General features: G+C 42.7%; 1 protein-coding gene across 1 annotated transcript in view; it reads left to right on the plus strand.

The window, feature by feature from the left end:
* SLC24A3 (solute carrier family 24 member 3) overlaps positions 1 to 16244 on the plus strand; it is a 420646-nt gene that overhangs the window by 53251 nt on the left and 351151 nt on the right. The gene's annotated exons all lie outside the window — the stretch shown is intronic.

A 16244-nucleotide genomic window follows, 5' to 3' on the forward strand; every position in this document is an offset into this window, starting at 1 on the left:
TTTTGGCATTTCAGTTAAGCATCTCTCCCAGAATTGAATTTCTGGGCCTTAGAATTTGGTTCAAATAAGTTATAATAATTTTTCTCCAAAATTTGATATATCTGTTTAAAGTGTAACTCAATTTTAAAGCAAAGTGTATGGAAGAAATCACCGAGTTGTAAATGTGATTCAGTCCTCCTGTGTCTTTAAGAATTTTTAAGTAATTGGAACAGGTGCACGCAGTTCTTAGCAAAGGCTGCAAGATTTTTTCCACTGATTTAAAAGCTGAATGTGCAGCAAGTGTAGGTGGTTGTGATGAAGAATTTGCTGTGAGCCAGGGATGGTTCAAATGATTCACAGTGAGGATCAATTCACATAAATCTACAATGGATTTTGCTTGGAAACAATGCAACCTTCTCAAAACTGCTGCTGTGAAAGTATTGTGTTCCATGTGTGTGTCTCCACGACCTTGTCAATAATCCCATCTCAGAAATTAGGTTCCTGAAAGACCTCGGTTCCCAAATTTAACTGATCATTGCAGGCACATGGGGATCTGGTGAGACTACAAATCCCCAGGCTCCACTTGCAGATAAATGCATCAGAATCTCTTCCAGTGATCAGCCAAGCTTTTGAACCTAGCTGGAAAGATTTCATGATGCCTATTTTGAGTCGTACGTTCTAGGGCTTTGAATGATAATTTTACGTATTCTGGTTACTTTGATGAATCACCTTAATTACAGGAATTCAAGTATGTTCCTGGTCTGCTTCCTTACCCATCAAATAATAGGTTTGAATCGATTTGAAGCCTTACTTCAAATCAAGGACAAATAGGAATTGTGTGTAAGTCAGACATCTGGAACCCAGGTACTACCTTTAATGGAGGTTGAACTTCGTAGTTGTGCTTGTTGCTTTGCGAGACCTCACTGACACACTATGGCAAGAATACAAACTTCCTGAGTTTAGAGAAAACGTCTCCTCATGGCTGTCCTAGTCTACACCCATGCTTGGAGTGGGTTCCAGCAGCAAGCAATGAGGCGGCCAGAACAAGAGTCACAGTGCAGCCCCAACCCCCTGCCCCCTAAAACAACAGTAATAAAATTATTATTACTGCTGATGGTCTTCCTTCCTTGTGTTCATCTCTTTTCTCCCCCCATATCCCCCCTTCATCTCTTTCTCTAATAGTCTCTTTCCTCCTCTTTGTCTTCTTAGACTCCTCTTTTTTTCCCTTTTCAGAACATCTCCAAGATTGGGTTTTACACCCATATGTACATACATGCTCATATACACATGCACATACATATATGTACACACGTATACATATAAGCATGCACAAAAGACACATACAATATATACACGTGTTTACAATACCACATTCATGTAGACATATGCATGCATAAATTCACAAACTGCATACATGCATACATGTACACATACACTTATCCATGGATGTGGTAGGAACAACTCCTGAAGTAGTAACACAGAACAGGGCACTCAGAGTGCACTGAAAATTCACATGGGAAAAACTGTGATTATGAGAGCTGGAATTATTTGGAGGGGGGGAAAGTTATTTGAAAAAACAAAAACAGAACAAGTAGTGCCAAAGTTACTGTATCTGGGTCTGTTTCTGCACTTTGGAGGCTGGGTCTCAATGATGGCCCATCTCGTTCAAGCTCTGTGAGCAATAGGCCAAACTAGTAAAGAGGGGGGAGAAGCAACCTCAACAGCTTCAGCGAAAACTTACAGGACGGTGCACTAAATAGCATGATGGATTTGTAGCCAACCACCGCTTGTCTGTCAGCTTGTCACGCTGTGGTGGCATATGTGGTACTGTGATGCTGGAAGCTAGGTTGCTGGTATTTCCAATAACAGCAGCGTCACCCAAAGTGAACAGGTTTCAGCAGAGCTTCCAGAATAAGAAAGGAGTAGGCTACTTACTTCTGAGAAAATATCCACTTAAAACCTTATGAACAGCAATGGAACATTTCCGTATTCTGAGCATCTCATAACCAACAGCCAAACATTGTCAGAGAGAGTGCCAGAAGGGAAGCCTCTCAGATGGGAAGGCACTCAACATACGACTTGGGAAGAACTGCCTTCTCAAAGTACAGTCAATCATTATTGACGTGGATTAAGAAAAGCCTTTGAAATTTTTATTGGTCATGACTCAACATGAGAAGAAACATCTGTAAATGTCTGTTAATAATTGAAACGTGGAGCATATGAAGTATGAGTCTAGAAAAACTGGAAGATGGTCAAAGATGAAATTTATAAATTATAGAACAGTATCACTGATATCACACACAAGTTAAATGTTGCTGAAGGTCATTCAACAGTGATTGCAGTGGTACACTGTTAGGGCTCTGCCGGAGGTTCAGGCCGAATTCAGAAGAGGACATTGAACAGGAGCTGTCATTGCTGATGTCAGCAGGATCGTCGCTGAAGGCAGAGAATACCAGAAAGATGTTTACCTGTGTTTTTTGAACAATATCAATGCATCAGAATGTGTGGATCATAACAAAATATAGATAACCCCGAGAAGAGTAGAAATTCCTGGACATTTAATTGTGCTCATGTGAAACCTACTTATGGATCAAGAGGCAATTGAGCAAACTTCTCTTTAAGGGTTAAAAATCAAGAAAGGTTTACGTCAGAGCTGTATCCCCTCATCATACTTACTCGTCTTGCATGCCGAATCAGAAAAGCTGGCCTATATGAAGAAGAACATGACATCTGGTTTGGAGGAAGGCTTCTTAATAACTTGCAATATGCAGAGGACACACATTTCTTGCTGAAAGTGAGGAGGACCTGATACACTTGTTCATGCAGCTCAAAGATTGGAGCTCAACATAAAGAAAACCAAACCACAACCAGACCATTAAGAATTTTATCTTGGGGGCGAAACACTGAGGGCATGCAGCAGAGAGCAGCAAGAGGAGCAAAGCGACGAAGTCCCCGAGGAACACCAAAATAGACTTTGGGGCCAGGGTGGGGCACCCCATCAGACTCGACTGGAGAACACTCCTAAAGGTCAGCAGACAGACTTGGAGCTATTTATAGGCTTTTCTTTCTTAGCTGTTGGGTTTTTTGGTTGTTGTTGTTATTGTAACTGTTTTGGTTTGTTGGTTTTCTTTTGTTATGTTTTGCTTCATCTTGTTTTTGTGGTCATTTTTGTCACTGCATGTCTATCTAGATAAGATAGGTGGGATAGACAATCCGGAAGAGAAAACAATGGGGATGGATGGTTCCCAGGACCGGCAACAAACCCAGACACAAGTGAACAACAAGTGACCTAAAATTTATAGAGAGGAGAGCATAGGATGCCTGTGCAGCTGGGGAGGCGATGGGGGTTGCTGCTTGATCAAGGTAGGCAACGTAGCCAAGGGCAATTCAGGTTACTGAAACCTGAATGAAGGCTGAACTTGATAGTGGGACAAGAGGAAAGTAAAAGGAAATGTAGGAAAGAACTAGGAGGCAAAGGACATTTATAGAGGTCTAAATACAGGCATGTATATATATGTAAATACATTTATATATAATGATAGGGAAACAGATCTATGTATATATATTTATTTGTTAAGTATTAAGGCAGCAGATGGACATTGAGCCTCCACTCAAGTACTCTTTTAAGGCAAGAACACTTTTTTCTAATAACCTGTCATTCTGGGATGCTCACCTTCCCGACAAAATCGCTGAAGACAAAAGGGGTGGATAAGCAAATGTGGTGAATAAAGCTGATGGTGCCCGGCTATCAAAATATATATCATCTGGGGTCTTAAAGGCTTGAAGATAAATAAGCGGCCATCTAGTTGAGAAGCAACAAAACCCACATGGAGGCACACCAGTGATCACGAGGTGTCAAAGGGATCAGGTAGCAGGCATCAAAGACCCAAAACAAAAAATCATACCAATGTGAATGAGGGAGAGGGCAGAGTGGAGACTCAAAGCCCATCTGTAGGCAACTGGACACCCCCTTATAGAAGGGACACAAGGAAGGGACAGGCCAGTCAGGGTGCAGTATAGCACCTATGAAACATACAACTTTCCACTAGTTCCTAAATGCTTCCTCCACACCCACTATCATGATCCCAATTCTACCTTACAATTCTGGCTAGACCAGAGCATATAAACGGATACAGACAAGAGCTGGAAACACAGGGAATCCAGGACAGATAAACTCCTTGGGACCAATAATGAGAGTAGTGATACCAATAGAGTAAGGGAAAGGTGGAAGCGAGAAATGGAGAACTGATCCCATTGATCTACATATAACCCCCTCCCAGGGGGACAGACAACAGAAAAGTGGGTCAAGGGAGACAATCGTCAATGTGAGACATGAAAAAAATAATTTATGTATTATCAAGGGATCATGAGGGAGGGTGCGGGAGGGGGGAAATGAGCTGATACCAAGGGCTCAAGTAGAAAGAAAATGTTTTGAAAATGATAATGGCAACATATGTACAAATGTGCTTGTCACAATGAGTGTATGTATGTATTATGATGAGCTGTAAGAGCCCCCAATTAAATGATTAAAAAAAAAAAGAATTTCATCTTGAGTAGTCCACAGTCAATACTCATGGAAACAGGTCATGAGATGAATTGGGCAAATCTCCTGCACAAAACCTCTTTAAAGTGTTGAAAAGCAAAGTTGATACTTTGAGGACTAAGGTGTATCTGACCCAACCCATGGTATTTTAAATCATTTCTTACGTACATTGAAGTTGGACATTGAATAAGGAAGACTGAAGAGAAATCAATATAATGAATTATGGTGCTGGCTAAGAATATTGAAAGTACCAAGGACTGCCAGAAAGACAAAGAAATCTGTCTTGGAAGAAGTACAGCTAGAATGCTCCTTAGAAGCAAGAATGGTGAGACGTTGTCTCACAAAATTTGGACATGTTATCAGGAGAGACCAATGCCCGGACAAGGGCATCATGCTTGATAGAGTAGAGGGGAGCGACAAGGATGAACATCCTTGGCTACATGGATTCACGCAGTGCTGCAACAATGTGCTCAAACAAAAACTTTGTGATGGCTTTCTAGCACTAAGGTTTTGCGTATTTCATTATAATATGCACATACAAACAAAACCAAACTCACTGCCATAGAATCGAGTGCAACTCGTGTTGACCCTCTAGGGCAGAATAATGCTCACCCGTGGGTTTCTGAGGCTGTGCATCTGTAGGGGAGTAAATCGCCTCATTTCTCCAACAGAGTGCCTAGTGATGGCGAGCCGTCTACTTTGTTGTGGTTAGCAGTGACACCCTTAATCCACGAAGCCTAAAAGTGTTCCTAATGTACACAAAACCCACTGCCATGGAGTCGAGATGACCCATGGTGACCCTATTAGGAGGGCAAATTGCTCCTGTGAGTTTCCAGGACTGCCACCCTTAATAGGAGTAGAAAGCTCCATTTTTCTCCTACGTAATAGCTGGTAGTCTCAAACTTCTGACCTTGAGTTAGTAGCCCAACGGTTAGATGGTGTCGTGGGTTAAGAGTTGGGCTGCTAACTTCAAGGTTAGTCATTTTACATGACTTATTCATAGAAAAAACATTCATTATAGTTCCGCGCTGGAAATACTCTCAAGGCTCACTAAAAGTGGTGTAGGCAAAAGATTGTATGATATAGCAACAAAATTAAATTCTGTTCAGCAATGAAGATGAGTGAACCATGCGACAACATGTAAGAACTTTACAGACAAAATAAAGACGAAATAAAGGCAGACAATATGTTCAAAAGAATATATCCTATATGATATCATTTATGCCAAGTTCAACAAAAGGCAAAGTGATCGCTTAATAATAGAAACCAGATGAAAACTTTGAGGGAGGCAGTGGGTTGAAGATAGACAGAAGCACTACAAGTTAAATAGACGCTGCCGGTATTCTGGATTTAGATTTATGTGGTGGTTATGTATGTTCACTTTGTAAATAACAATTTATAGCCACCTTCCTCCTGTGACTTGGGGTCCCCTTGCTAGCTTCTTCCTTGGGAACCTCAAGCATGTCTCCCCAGGTGAAGGCAGTGGATGGGGACACGAGATCACAGCACTCATATGAAGTGTGCGAGGGCTGCGGCAAGTTGGGGTCCAGCGGGACAAGTAAGGCCCCAAGTACCCTTTATTGATTTGATATGAAGAGTCTTTCTTCGGTACTCTCTCAGGCATACATAGGCCAGATACAGGTTTTCTCTCCTTTATTGTTTCTGGAGAGTGGTGAGAGGAGGTGGGGTAGACAGGTGACAAAAAGCCATGAGCTCCAACAGCTGCACCCGTAACAGGTGCCTGTGTGGGTAGCTCCTTAGCCTGCCTTCAGTCTTGTAACATTGTTCTTACTCAGTTCAGAAGTCACAGGGGTCTCACGGCTTGTGGGGGAGGGACAAAGTTTTGAGCACCCACTTTCCTTCACTCCAGTCCTCTGTGCTCCACTGTCAGTTGCCTATGCTTTTGGGGGAAGACTTTGGAGTCTACCCTGAACAATGTGGAGGTTGACCTTTCCCACATGGAAGGGTCACATGCCCTGGACTTCTGCAGAATCTGGTTCTCAACCAGGCCTTGAGGCTTGTGTGGTGGCTCTCAGAGCCATGACTGTGTCTTAAAGAAGCAGAAAAATAGACCGCGCTTGCCACCGAGACCTGAGGCAAGGGTGCACCCTGGGAAGAAGTCCCCACCTGTCTGGGAGTGAGTTCCCAGAAACAAGTATTTGGCTGACAGGCGCTGTGTCACACAGCAGCTCCCTCCCCTGGCAGATGTAGCCTTCTCTTCTGGATGGTCTCCAGGACCAAGTGCAGAAGCCAGCTTCCTTCTGATCCCTGCCACGCTCCTCAGTTGCCCCTAGTGCAGGGTAAATGTACGGGCTCCCATCCTGAGTCTCCTACTTCTGTTTCTCTGGCCAACCACAGCCACGGGCCAGATAGAGCGGGCGAGTTTAATAAGGTACTGAAACTGTGGTTTCCAAGGCACTTTTCAATTATTTTCCTTTCATCCATTCAGCATCTTGGAAGATTCTATACACAAATGAGCAGTATTGTTGACACAGCAATTGGTTCATTTGCCCCTGATAATCATCGAAGAACTGTACGACTGCAAGCCAGGCCTTCTCACCTCACTGCACCGTTTGACCTTGCACTTGAGTTTATAGAAGCTCAGTTGAAAGCACAGACAATGACCTTTGCTTGGAGTCAACGGATGTCTCTGATTTTGAAATAATCTGTAGACCTCCTTCCCATCTTGCCCTCCCAGTAGAGACTTGGAGTCCTGAAATCCTTAGGGATTGCTTCTGAGGTTTCTTGCATTGTACAAGCACACACAGAGTTGTAAGAGCTTCCAAAGGCTGGGTTGCTGGCAGATTCAGGGACAGGAAAACTCCCTTTGGGGTGTGCCAAGCTACATGTGTGCAGGCAGGGCAGGGAAGCCAGGGCCTCCAGAGTGGGTGCTCCCGGAGTTAACTTCTCTCCCTGCGAAGGAATTATAGACCTTATCTATTGTCTTTGGCAGAGTCTGAGTTTTGTTTGTCTGAGTTTTGAGGGAAAGCCCACGGGGGGGAGGGGTGTTAACAGTCCACACGTGGCTGCTAACTAAAAGGTTGGAGATTCAAGTCCACCAAGAGGCACCTGGCGGTCTGTTTCCTACCATCAGCTGTGGAGCTCTGCTCTCGTCTGACCCATGTGGGGCTCTCCTTCGTTGGCGTTGGCCCCCCTGACACTGGTGTGTTTGGAGGTTTCAGGGAGGGTCCTCGGGGAAAGAAGGAAGCAGCCTGGGAACGAAATTGGAGGGTGGTCTCTGCTGGGGTTTAGCTGGCTCCCAGGTACACACCACTTCAAAGTGGACCCCATTTTGACTGGCCTTTTTTAGCCTTCTGTCGGTTGCTCATTAGCACTTGGTATGAGTAGCTGGGCAGGGCCAGGGGAGGCGAGGCGAGGCGAGGGGAGAGGAGACACAGGAAGGTGACCTTCCAGATAAAGTGGTCCTCATCGCCTAAGGGTGATCCTCTGGACGAGAAAGCAGCTTTGTTTTGAAAGGGCCCTTTTCACGTTGCAATTCATGCGCAGTACTAATAAGGTATTTCTGATCAACAGTTTTATCAATTGTGTCATGATCACCCAAAGTTACAAAAGCAAAGCCTCTCTTTCCCCCACTCTGTCCTCCATGACTTCTATGGTTTCAACCTTGCCATACTTTTCAAAGTGGTTTCTCAAATTCTATTCTTCTGTTTCTTCTTTCATGCCGCCGGCCCAAGTTTTCTTCACTGTTCCATGGGCCCCGGGTTTGACAGACTCCTCTCTTGACCCATCGCCCTGGTTCCACTACACACCCACCAGCCCGTGTGGCTAGGCATCCATGGCTCCCCACCCCTTCAACACAAGAGGAAGTCACGAAGGCCCTGGATCTCTCAACCACACACTCTGTGAGTGTCCTCTCTTTCTTAAAATGCTCTCTCGTGCCCTCATTCGTAGTTTCAAAGCTCAGACCACCCATAAACACTTTGCAAAACAGCCCAGCTTCCTTTGACTCATGACCCTCCCTTGTGAGACTGGACTTGCCTCTTCCCACTCGAGTTCAGTATGAAACCCCATTTCTTCTGAAATGGATTTGTTCATCTTCTGGTAGTCCACAGTGATGGCTGGGGATTGTGTCAACTAGACATTCCTGGGTAAGGGGAGAGGCAGCCTGACGCCCTCTCCTTTGTGTCATGGACCTTTCCTTAAGCTAAAGGTGGATCAAGGAGTGAGTTCCAGTCCAAGCTTGAAGAGTGAAGAAAGGCTGTAATTTCGGGGGGCTTCACCAGTCTCTCTCAGAACAGTAAGCCCGATCTTTTTATGATTTTGAGTTTTTGCCCACTTAAATTTTTTTTAGTATTAATTGGGATTTAATACATATGTGTATATCATTCCATAGTTCAAAAAGAATTGTACAAGTGCTACCACAATCAATTTCTAAACATTCTTTTTCTCCATGAACTCCTTGACATAATCTCCCTTTTACCCATCCCCCACCAGTGCACCCCTCCCCCCAGAAACTCTTATTCTACTTGCTGTCTCTATAGGTTTATCAATCCTGAGTTTCATATACTGAAACACAGAAAAACATATAACATAACTTCAAGAGAGGTTATCCAGTGATATAACACCTGTAGTATATACCTGAACATACAAAAACCAAACCAAACAATACAAACCAAAAATACAGAAAATTTTGGAAGCCAGATCTTCTCCAGCCTGCATCATAGGGGAGTCTACTGACATAATTTTAACTGTTCAGGTCAGATTTCTGCTTTTTATTTTCTATGTTCATCTCTCCCAAGCACTCTGTTTAGTGACCGCTTTCTTCCCATCCCTCAATCTTAGACAGGAGGACTTCTCCGGAGGCTTATTTCCTCTGTAGTTCCTCAAATGATTCTTGGGCGCCCACTATAATCTGCAACCTGGATTCTCACAATGTTTGCTCTGATACTAATCCCTCCTCCAGCTTCCAATGATATGATTTACACTCTTTCGGTGACTGATGATGGTGTGCTTCCTCCAAGTAGACTTAGTTGACATCTCACTTAGATGGCTGCTTGTTTGGAGGCAAGCCTTTAAGACCCCAGATGCTATTTTATCAGATAGCCAGGCACCATTTAATTTATTTGCCACATTTGCTCTGTTCCCTTCCTGAAGGTGAGTATTAATTGTTATTAAGTTGGAGCTAGGATTTAGTGTGAGCCCAAACCCCATTTCTGAATCTATGTGTTTTTTTCTTTTAATTTGATATTATGTGGGAGTTAATACATATGCCATATCATTCTATAGTTCAATCATGCCAAGCAGAATTGTACAATTGCTTCCAAAATCAGTCTTCAAACATAGTTTTCCTTCCTGGACTCCTCAACACCCTCCCTGAAACCTTTGTTCTATTTGCTGTCCCTATAAGCCAGTGGTTCTCAACCCTCCTAATGCTGTGACCCTTGAATATAGGTCCTCATCTGTGGTGAAGCCCCCCAACCATGAAATTATTTTTGTTGCTACTTCATGACTGGAATTTTGCTACTGTTATGAATCGGGTGACCCCTCTGAAAGGATCGTTGGACCCCAATCCACATGTTGAGAACCCCTGCTATAAGCTCTTCAATCCTGGTTTTCACTTACTGAAAACCAGAAAAACCAGTAATACAACTTCAAGAGGGAGATCCTCATTGTTTACCTACATGCTGTCCCTTTCAGAGTAGTCATTAGTGGCCTCTTGGCACTGTCTTGTGGTGGTGGCTGAGGTTCAGGTAGTGCTTTGGAACCTTGGACGAATTGTTTCCATGTGTCTTCACTTCTCTTTGTTCTGGACGAGTGGAGACCAATAGTCACACCGCCATATGACTGCTGTTTCCATAGACACCGATTGCACTTGGATCAACAGTCAATGTCCACCGAAGCAGCAATAAAGAAGTTCTTGAAAAGTTCAATATTTAGCTACTTCCACTGTGGATGAGAAAGCTCCAGCGACTGTCTCCTGGATATGTAGACCGTACTGACTTAGCGTATCTATCAAGTTAGAGCTGAGGAATAGACGATTTGTGCAGATGCCAGGAGGGCTGGACATTTCTTCATCTGGAACCACAGCTCTGTGCAGTCTGTCCCCATCCTCCCCCACCCCCTCACACCTTCTGTCAGGGTCGTCCCATTCCGCTACCGGCCACTCCATTCCAGCATTGCCCTTCTCACGGCGTGCTGCTTGCTCCCAGGGTCCCTCGGGATGTGGCAGGTATGGGAATTCTGAATCTTCAACAGTTGGAAATATTTCTCCGTAGATTTACTGAGCTCGCCTAAGGCAGTTTCCTAGGCTGGGATCATGGCTGGATAAGAGTGATTTGCAATTAGCCCTTGAGTGAGCCCCTGTCAGTGGGCTGTGTGCTGATAGTGAAATTCCTAGCTCATCCCTTCTTGGCTCTGATGCTCCTTAGAGACTGGCGTTTCTGAATCCAAGAACTTTTGGCCCACTTGGCTCTCAGGATGAATTGTGAATCTGAATCCCTGGACAATAGGAGCCATTTTACTGAAAAGTCGCTGCCCCCTGTCTCTGGCTAAGGATGCTGAGAAATGAATGAGAAAGGCTGTGGAAATGCTGAATAAGAAGTGAACTCGATCTCACCAGCCAGCAAAATCTAGATGGGCCTCTCTCACTGCCCATTCATCCCTTTAAGGTCACTGGGTGGTGTTCTGAGAAAAGATTGACTTAAGCATATTGGCTTATTGCCAGGTGCTCTGATGCTGTCTGGTGACCACCATAACGTTTTTGGCTTAATTGTGATCTTTAGGTTTTGAGAAAAATAGCTCACAGGAGTTCTTGGAAAACAAAGAGGAAGGGAGGCAAGGTGTGGGAGTGTAAATGGACTTGCAGGAGAACTGAGAGCCCAGGCCATGGTTAATTTACAACTCAAGAGGGAAAGCATTGGCTTAATCTGGAGCCAGTCAGCGAGGCCTCAGCTAGAAGTAAATAAAACCCCTAGATTTTGTAGGTGTTTTGGCTTCATTCTTTCCTTTACTGATGAAGTCAGTTTTGCTTGTGTTGCCTTTGCAATGACTTATATAGATAGGAGTTTAGATAATAGAGATCTGGGCTGGAGGAAGGGACCTTTCTTTCTCCATTCCTTAAAACCTAGATAAGGAGAGAAAACAACAACAACAACAACAACAACAACAAAAACACAACTAAGATAAGCAGTGGAACTGCAGTTGACTTTTATGCACATGGTCATTTTCTGAACATGCATGTCAATTGTCGATCACCCGTCAAGTTCATGAGACAAGTATCCTCACCATTTTATTAATGAATACTTTTCAAAAATGGTGAAATCCTGATTTTTGTTCAGATATAGATCGAGCACGTGTTAATGATTTTATTTAACTCATTGTTATTAATGAGGAAACTAGAGAATGTTATACATATTTTAAAGGAGAATCTGAAAAACAGACCCTTATAAATCAGCCCTGTTGAAATGTGTTTGTAAACAGAAGCAAGGTTGGCTTGCTCGGGTGAAGGGTAGAAGCTCAACTTTTGGACAACTTTGGTGCGCTTTGGTGGAGCGTTTTAAGCACGGCTCACAACGTAAGCATGACTGTGCACTGAAGACTAGAATCAAGAGCGCCTGAGAGGTTCCCGCGAGAGTGAATACAATTCTGTTGCTGCAGAACATTACCCTGCACCCTAGTTTGTAATGTTCACTATTTTATACCTTTTTCTTTCTTTTAATGGGTAAGTAGCAATGATAGAATGTGTTTATTTTCTGGTGGTGGTGGTGAGGAGTGATTTATGACTGTTTATATGATATTAAGGAAAGGTTAATTATGTGAAAACCTATTTTGAAAGAAAACGTCTGAACTTACCCAGTGTGGCTTCCTAGGACTTATCTTTATAAGTAGAGAGTCTAAAAATAAATAACCTAAACTCACTGCCATTGAATTGATGCTGACGCATAGCATCCCTATAGGACAGGGTGGGCCTGGGTCCTGTGGGTTTCTGAGACCGTAACTCTCTATGGTAGTGGAAAGCACCGTCATTCTCCCAGAGTGGCTGGTGGTTTTGAACTGTTGACCTGTTGGATTTCAGCCCAACACATAAACACTTTGCCACCAGAGGTCCTGTAGGAGATCCCAAATTCCAGTATAATTTATAGAGACTCTTTGTTAAGTGTTAAACTGGACAAAGACAAGACAATGATAAGACAAATCATCTGGACGAGGAAGACCATAATCACAATGCCATTATGGTGTCCAAAGATTCATGGAAAAATATAGCCAATTAACTGGGACTCAGAGGACCAAGGAAACTGTCACAAAATCATAACTGGTAGCACATCAATTTATCCCAGCCATAGACAGGGCTACAGAAGTGGGAAAGAGACCATGACTGAGATATATACGTTACTGCAGGTAGAAAAGTTTATAAGATAGGTTCAGGGCCTTCCCAATGGGTGGTCCAGGTATGACGCATGATTATGCAATCCTACTACTTCAATGTCCGTTAAGGGAACACTTACCTAAGTCCCTGAGGGAGAGGTTGCCCTGCCCTGGTCTGGCTGGGAAAGTAGGAGTGATACACTTTCAAACACCCTCTGTCTCAGGGCAGAGATGTTCACATTACTGGTCAGTGGTCAGAAAGAACTCAGTGGAGGGTCAATCCTTATGTTGTGTGTATAGATTAAAAATTTGAGTTAGGGTTCTCATTGCAAACTGCAGCCTTCTGCAAATTTAGTGCTCAGAATTTAGGTTCAAATACACCCCCTACTCTGATCATATATTTTATTAAAAATCTTTTGATGACACTTAGGTAGATGTGCTTCTTCTGCTTGGACTAGTCGACACCTTCCTTAGATGACTGCTCGTTTTAAGACCCTAGACACTATTTTTTTTAATAGCCACGCACCATCTGATTTCTTCATTGAACTTTTCTGTGGCACCAATCCCTTCAGCAAATGCCTCATGAGAGGAAGTATTGAGCAGGGCCACATTGTAAAATGTATGCCTTTGATGGAAGAACTAATTTTAAAATGTGTAATAAGGGAGGATCTGTTTGAGTCTAACCGTTATGGGCATATTGTATTGTCTTGGGAACCGAATAAAAATGATTACTGATTTGTCCTAAACCCAAGCTCCTTTTCTGTTTTTAAAAAAACAAAGAACAAAACTCCACAAAAAACAAACCTGTCTCTACCACAGTGAATTCTTCAAAAAAGAATTATCTAATTTCTTTGGACCCTTGCCTTCTTTGATGAAACATCTGTTTTTGTCCTCTGCCAATTTTTATAATTGAATAATTTATCTTTTCCTTTCTGAGGTATTGTAATTTTCTACGATTTTAGATTATATTCTCTCATAGTCAATTTTCTCCCCAGTTCAGGGGTTCTCTTTTTACCATTTTGGTGAAATCTTTTGTTGCACATAAATGTCTAATTTTTAGAGGGTCACAGTCATATAGTTTGTCTTTTGCTGTTTGTGTGATTTTTATTATGTTTGCTGGTGTCATCTGAAATACAGATATTTTACCCTGAAGCAGGGCAGCCAGTCGACTCACTCCAAGTCAGAGAGAGAAAAAGAGGTTTTTCATTTAGAAGGTATACAAGTGAGGAGACCACAGCAATGCAAAACAGACTATCTTCGTTATGTCCTGTTTGAAATCAGAATACATAGAGACCATATGTCTTTTGCCTTGGAACTTATATTTTGTGGAGTCACATACAGATATAGCCGTCACTCTATATGATTTAATTATATCTTATAACTCAGGTTTCCAGTTAACCACAGGAAACCACTGTTGAGCATGAACAAACAAACAGAACAATAAGGTTAAGTCTTAGGTCAGCCTCAGGATTTGATTGACTAACTAGACAGCAGGGCCTGGCTTTGAATCACTAAAAGGTAAATAAAGAGGAGACTCTCAGCATTATCTGACCTTTTCATGTGACATCCATATCCAACCTGGCTGCTTTTGATCAATACTGGGAGCTATAAATTCCATGGAGAGTTTTCAGTCAAGTATGTTAGGCCATTAGCCTTTTGTAAGGGGATTTTCCTCACTGTATTAAGTAAAATAATGTTGGTTACACGAGCTTATTTATGCCAAGAATTAGGGACCATATTTTTCCGATTTTTTACCAATCTTGATGCATATCAAGTTTATTTTTGTTTGTGGTGTGAAATAGGGACCTGTGTCATTCTTCTGCAAGTGAATATCCAATTTGTCAGTAATATTTGTTAAAGAGACTAACTCTTCCCTATTTTATATGGTTCAGTCCTTTCTCAAAGGTCAGCTGTCTGTAGGTGGATGGATTTACTTCTGGATTCTCGATTCTTTTCTAATGGTCTATGTAGCTTTTGTTGAATGTATACCAAGCTATTTTGACAAGCATGCTGTGTAGTTTTAAGATTTGGAAGAAAGACACATCCCATTTTGTTTTTCTTCTTCAGCAATGCTTGCTTATTTGAGGTCTCTTTCCTTTCCTTCTAATGTTGGTGATTAGTGTCTCCATCTCTGTAAGAAATCATGACAAGATCTGGATTGGGATTTCATTATATCTGTATATGGTTTTTGATAGTATTGGCATTTTCTATCTTTTTTTAAGGTGCTTTTTTGTTTTATTATTATTTTTTACATACCATGGGATATGTATATCTTTACTACACAGTGAGTGCAGTGGAGTGTGAATGAAGCCAGTTTGGACAATTACATCCACATGTATACCCTTGTTTCTGTCAAGAGACACAGTTTCTACCTCTGCAGAAAGATCCTTCTTGTTTCTTTTCAGTAAATCCCCCATACAAAGATGCTCTGTACCTCTTCTAGAACTTCCAGTAAATGCAATTGCCCAGGATGTATTCTTTGGTGGCTAACTTTTTCCCCCTTTTTAATCATTTTATTAGAGGCTCATATAACTCTTGTCACAACCCATACATGCATCAGTTGTGTAAAGCACATTTGTACATTCATTGCCCTCATCATTCTCAAAACATTTGCTCTCCACCTAAGACCCTGGCATCAGGTTCTCATTTTTTCCCCTCCCTCCACACTACCCCTCCCTAATGAACCCTTGATAATTTATAAATTAATATTTTGTCATATCTTGACCTTTCCGACATCTCCCCTCACCCACTCTTCTGTTGTCCGATCCCAGGGAGGAGGTCACATGTAGATCCTTGTAATCGGTTCCCCCTTTTCAACCCACCCTCCCAGTATCGCCACTCACACCTCTGGTCCTGAAGGGATCATCTGCCCTGGATTCCCTGTGTTTCCAGATCCTATCTGTACCAGTGTACATCCTCTGGTCTAGCCAGATTTGTAAGGTAGAATTGGGATCATGATAGTGGGGGAGGAGGAAGCATTTAGGAACTAGAGGAAAGTTGTATATTTCATCATTGCTTTGTCGCACCCTGACTGGCTTGTCTCCTTCCCGCGACCCTTCTGTAAGGGGATGTCCATTGGCCAACAAATGGGCTTTGGGTCTCCACTCCACACTCTCCACCCTCATTCACTATGATATGATTTTTTGTTCTGATGATCCCTGATACCTTCGACACCTCGTGATCGCACAGGCTGGTGTGCTTCTTCCATGTGGGCTTTGTTGCTTCTGAGCTAGATGGCTGCTTGTTTACCTTCAAGCCTTTAAGACCCCAGATGCTATATCTTTTGATAGCCGGGCACTGTCAGCTTTCATTGACACCTTTGCTTATGTACCCATTTGTTTTCAGGGATCCTATCAGGGAGATGAGCACACAATGACATTATTTTTTTTTGTTCTTT

This window comes from Tenrec ecaudatus, chromosome 12, assembly GCF_050624435.1.
Source record: "Tenrec ecaudatus isolate mTenEca1 chromosome 12, mTenEca1.hap1, whole genome shotgun sequence".
NCBI classification, from domain to species: Eukaryota; Metazoa; Chordata; class Mammalia; order Afrosoricida; family Tenrecidae; genus Tenrec; species Tenrec ecaudatus.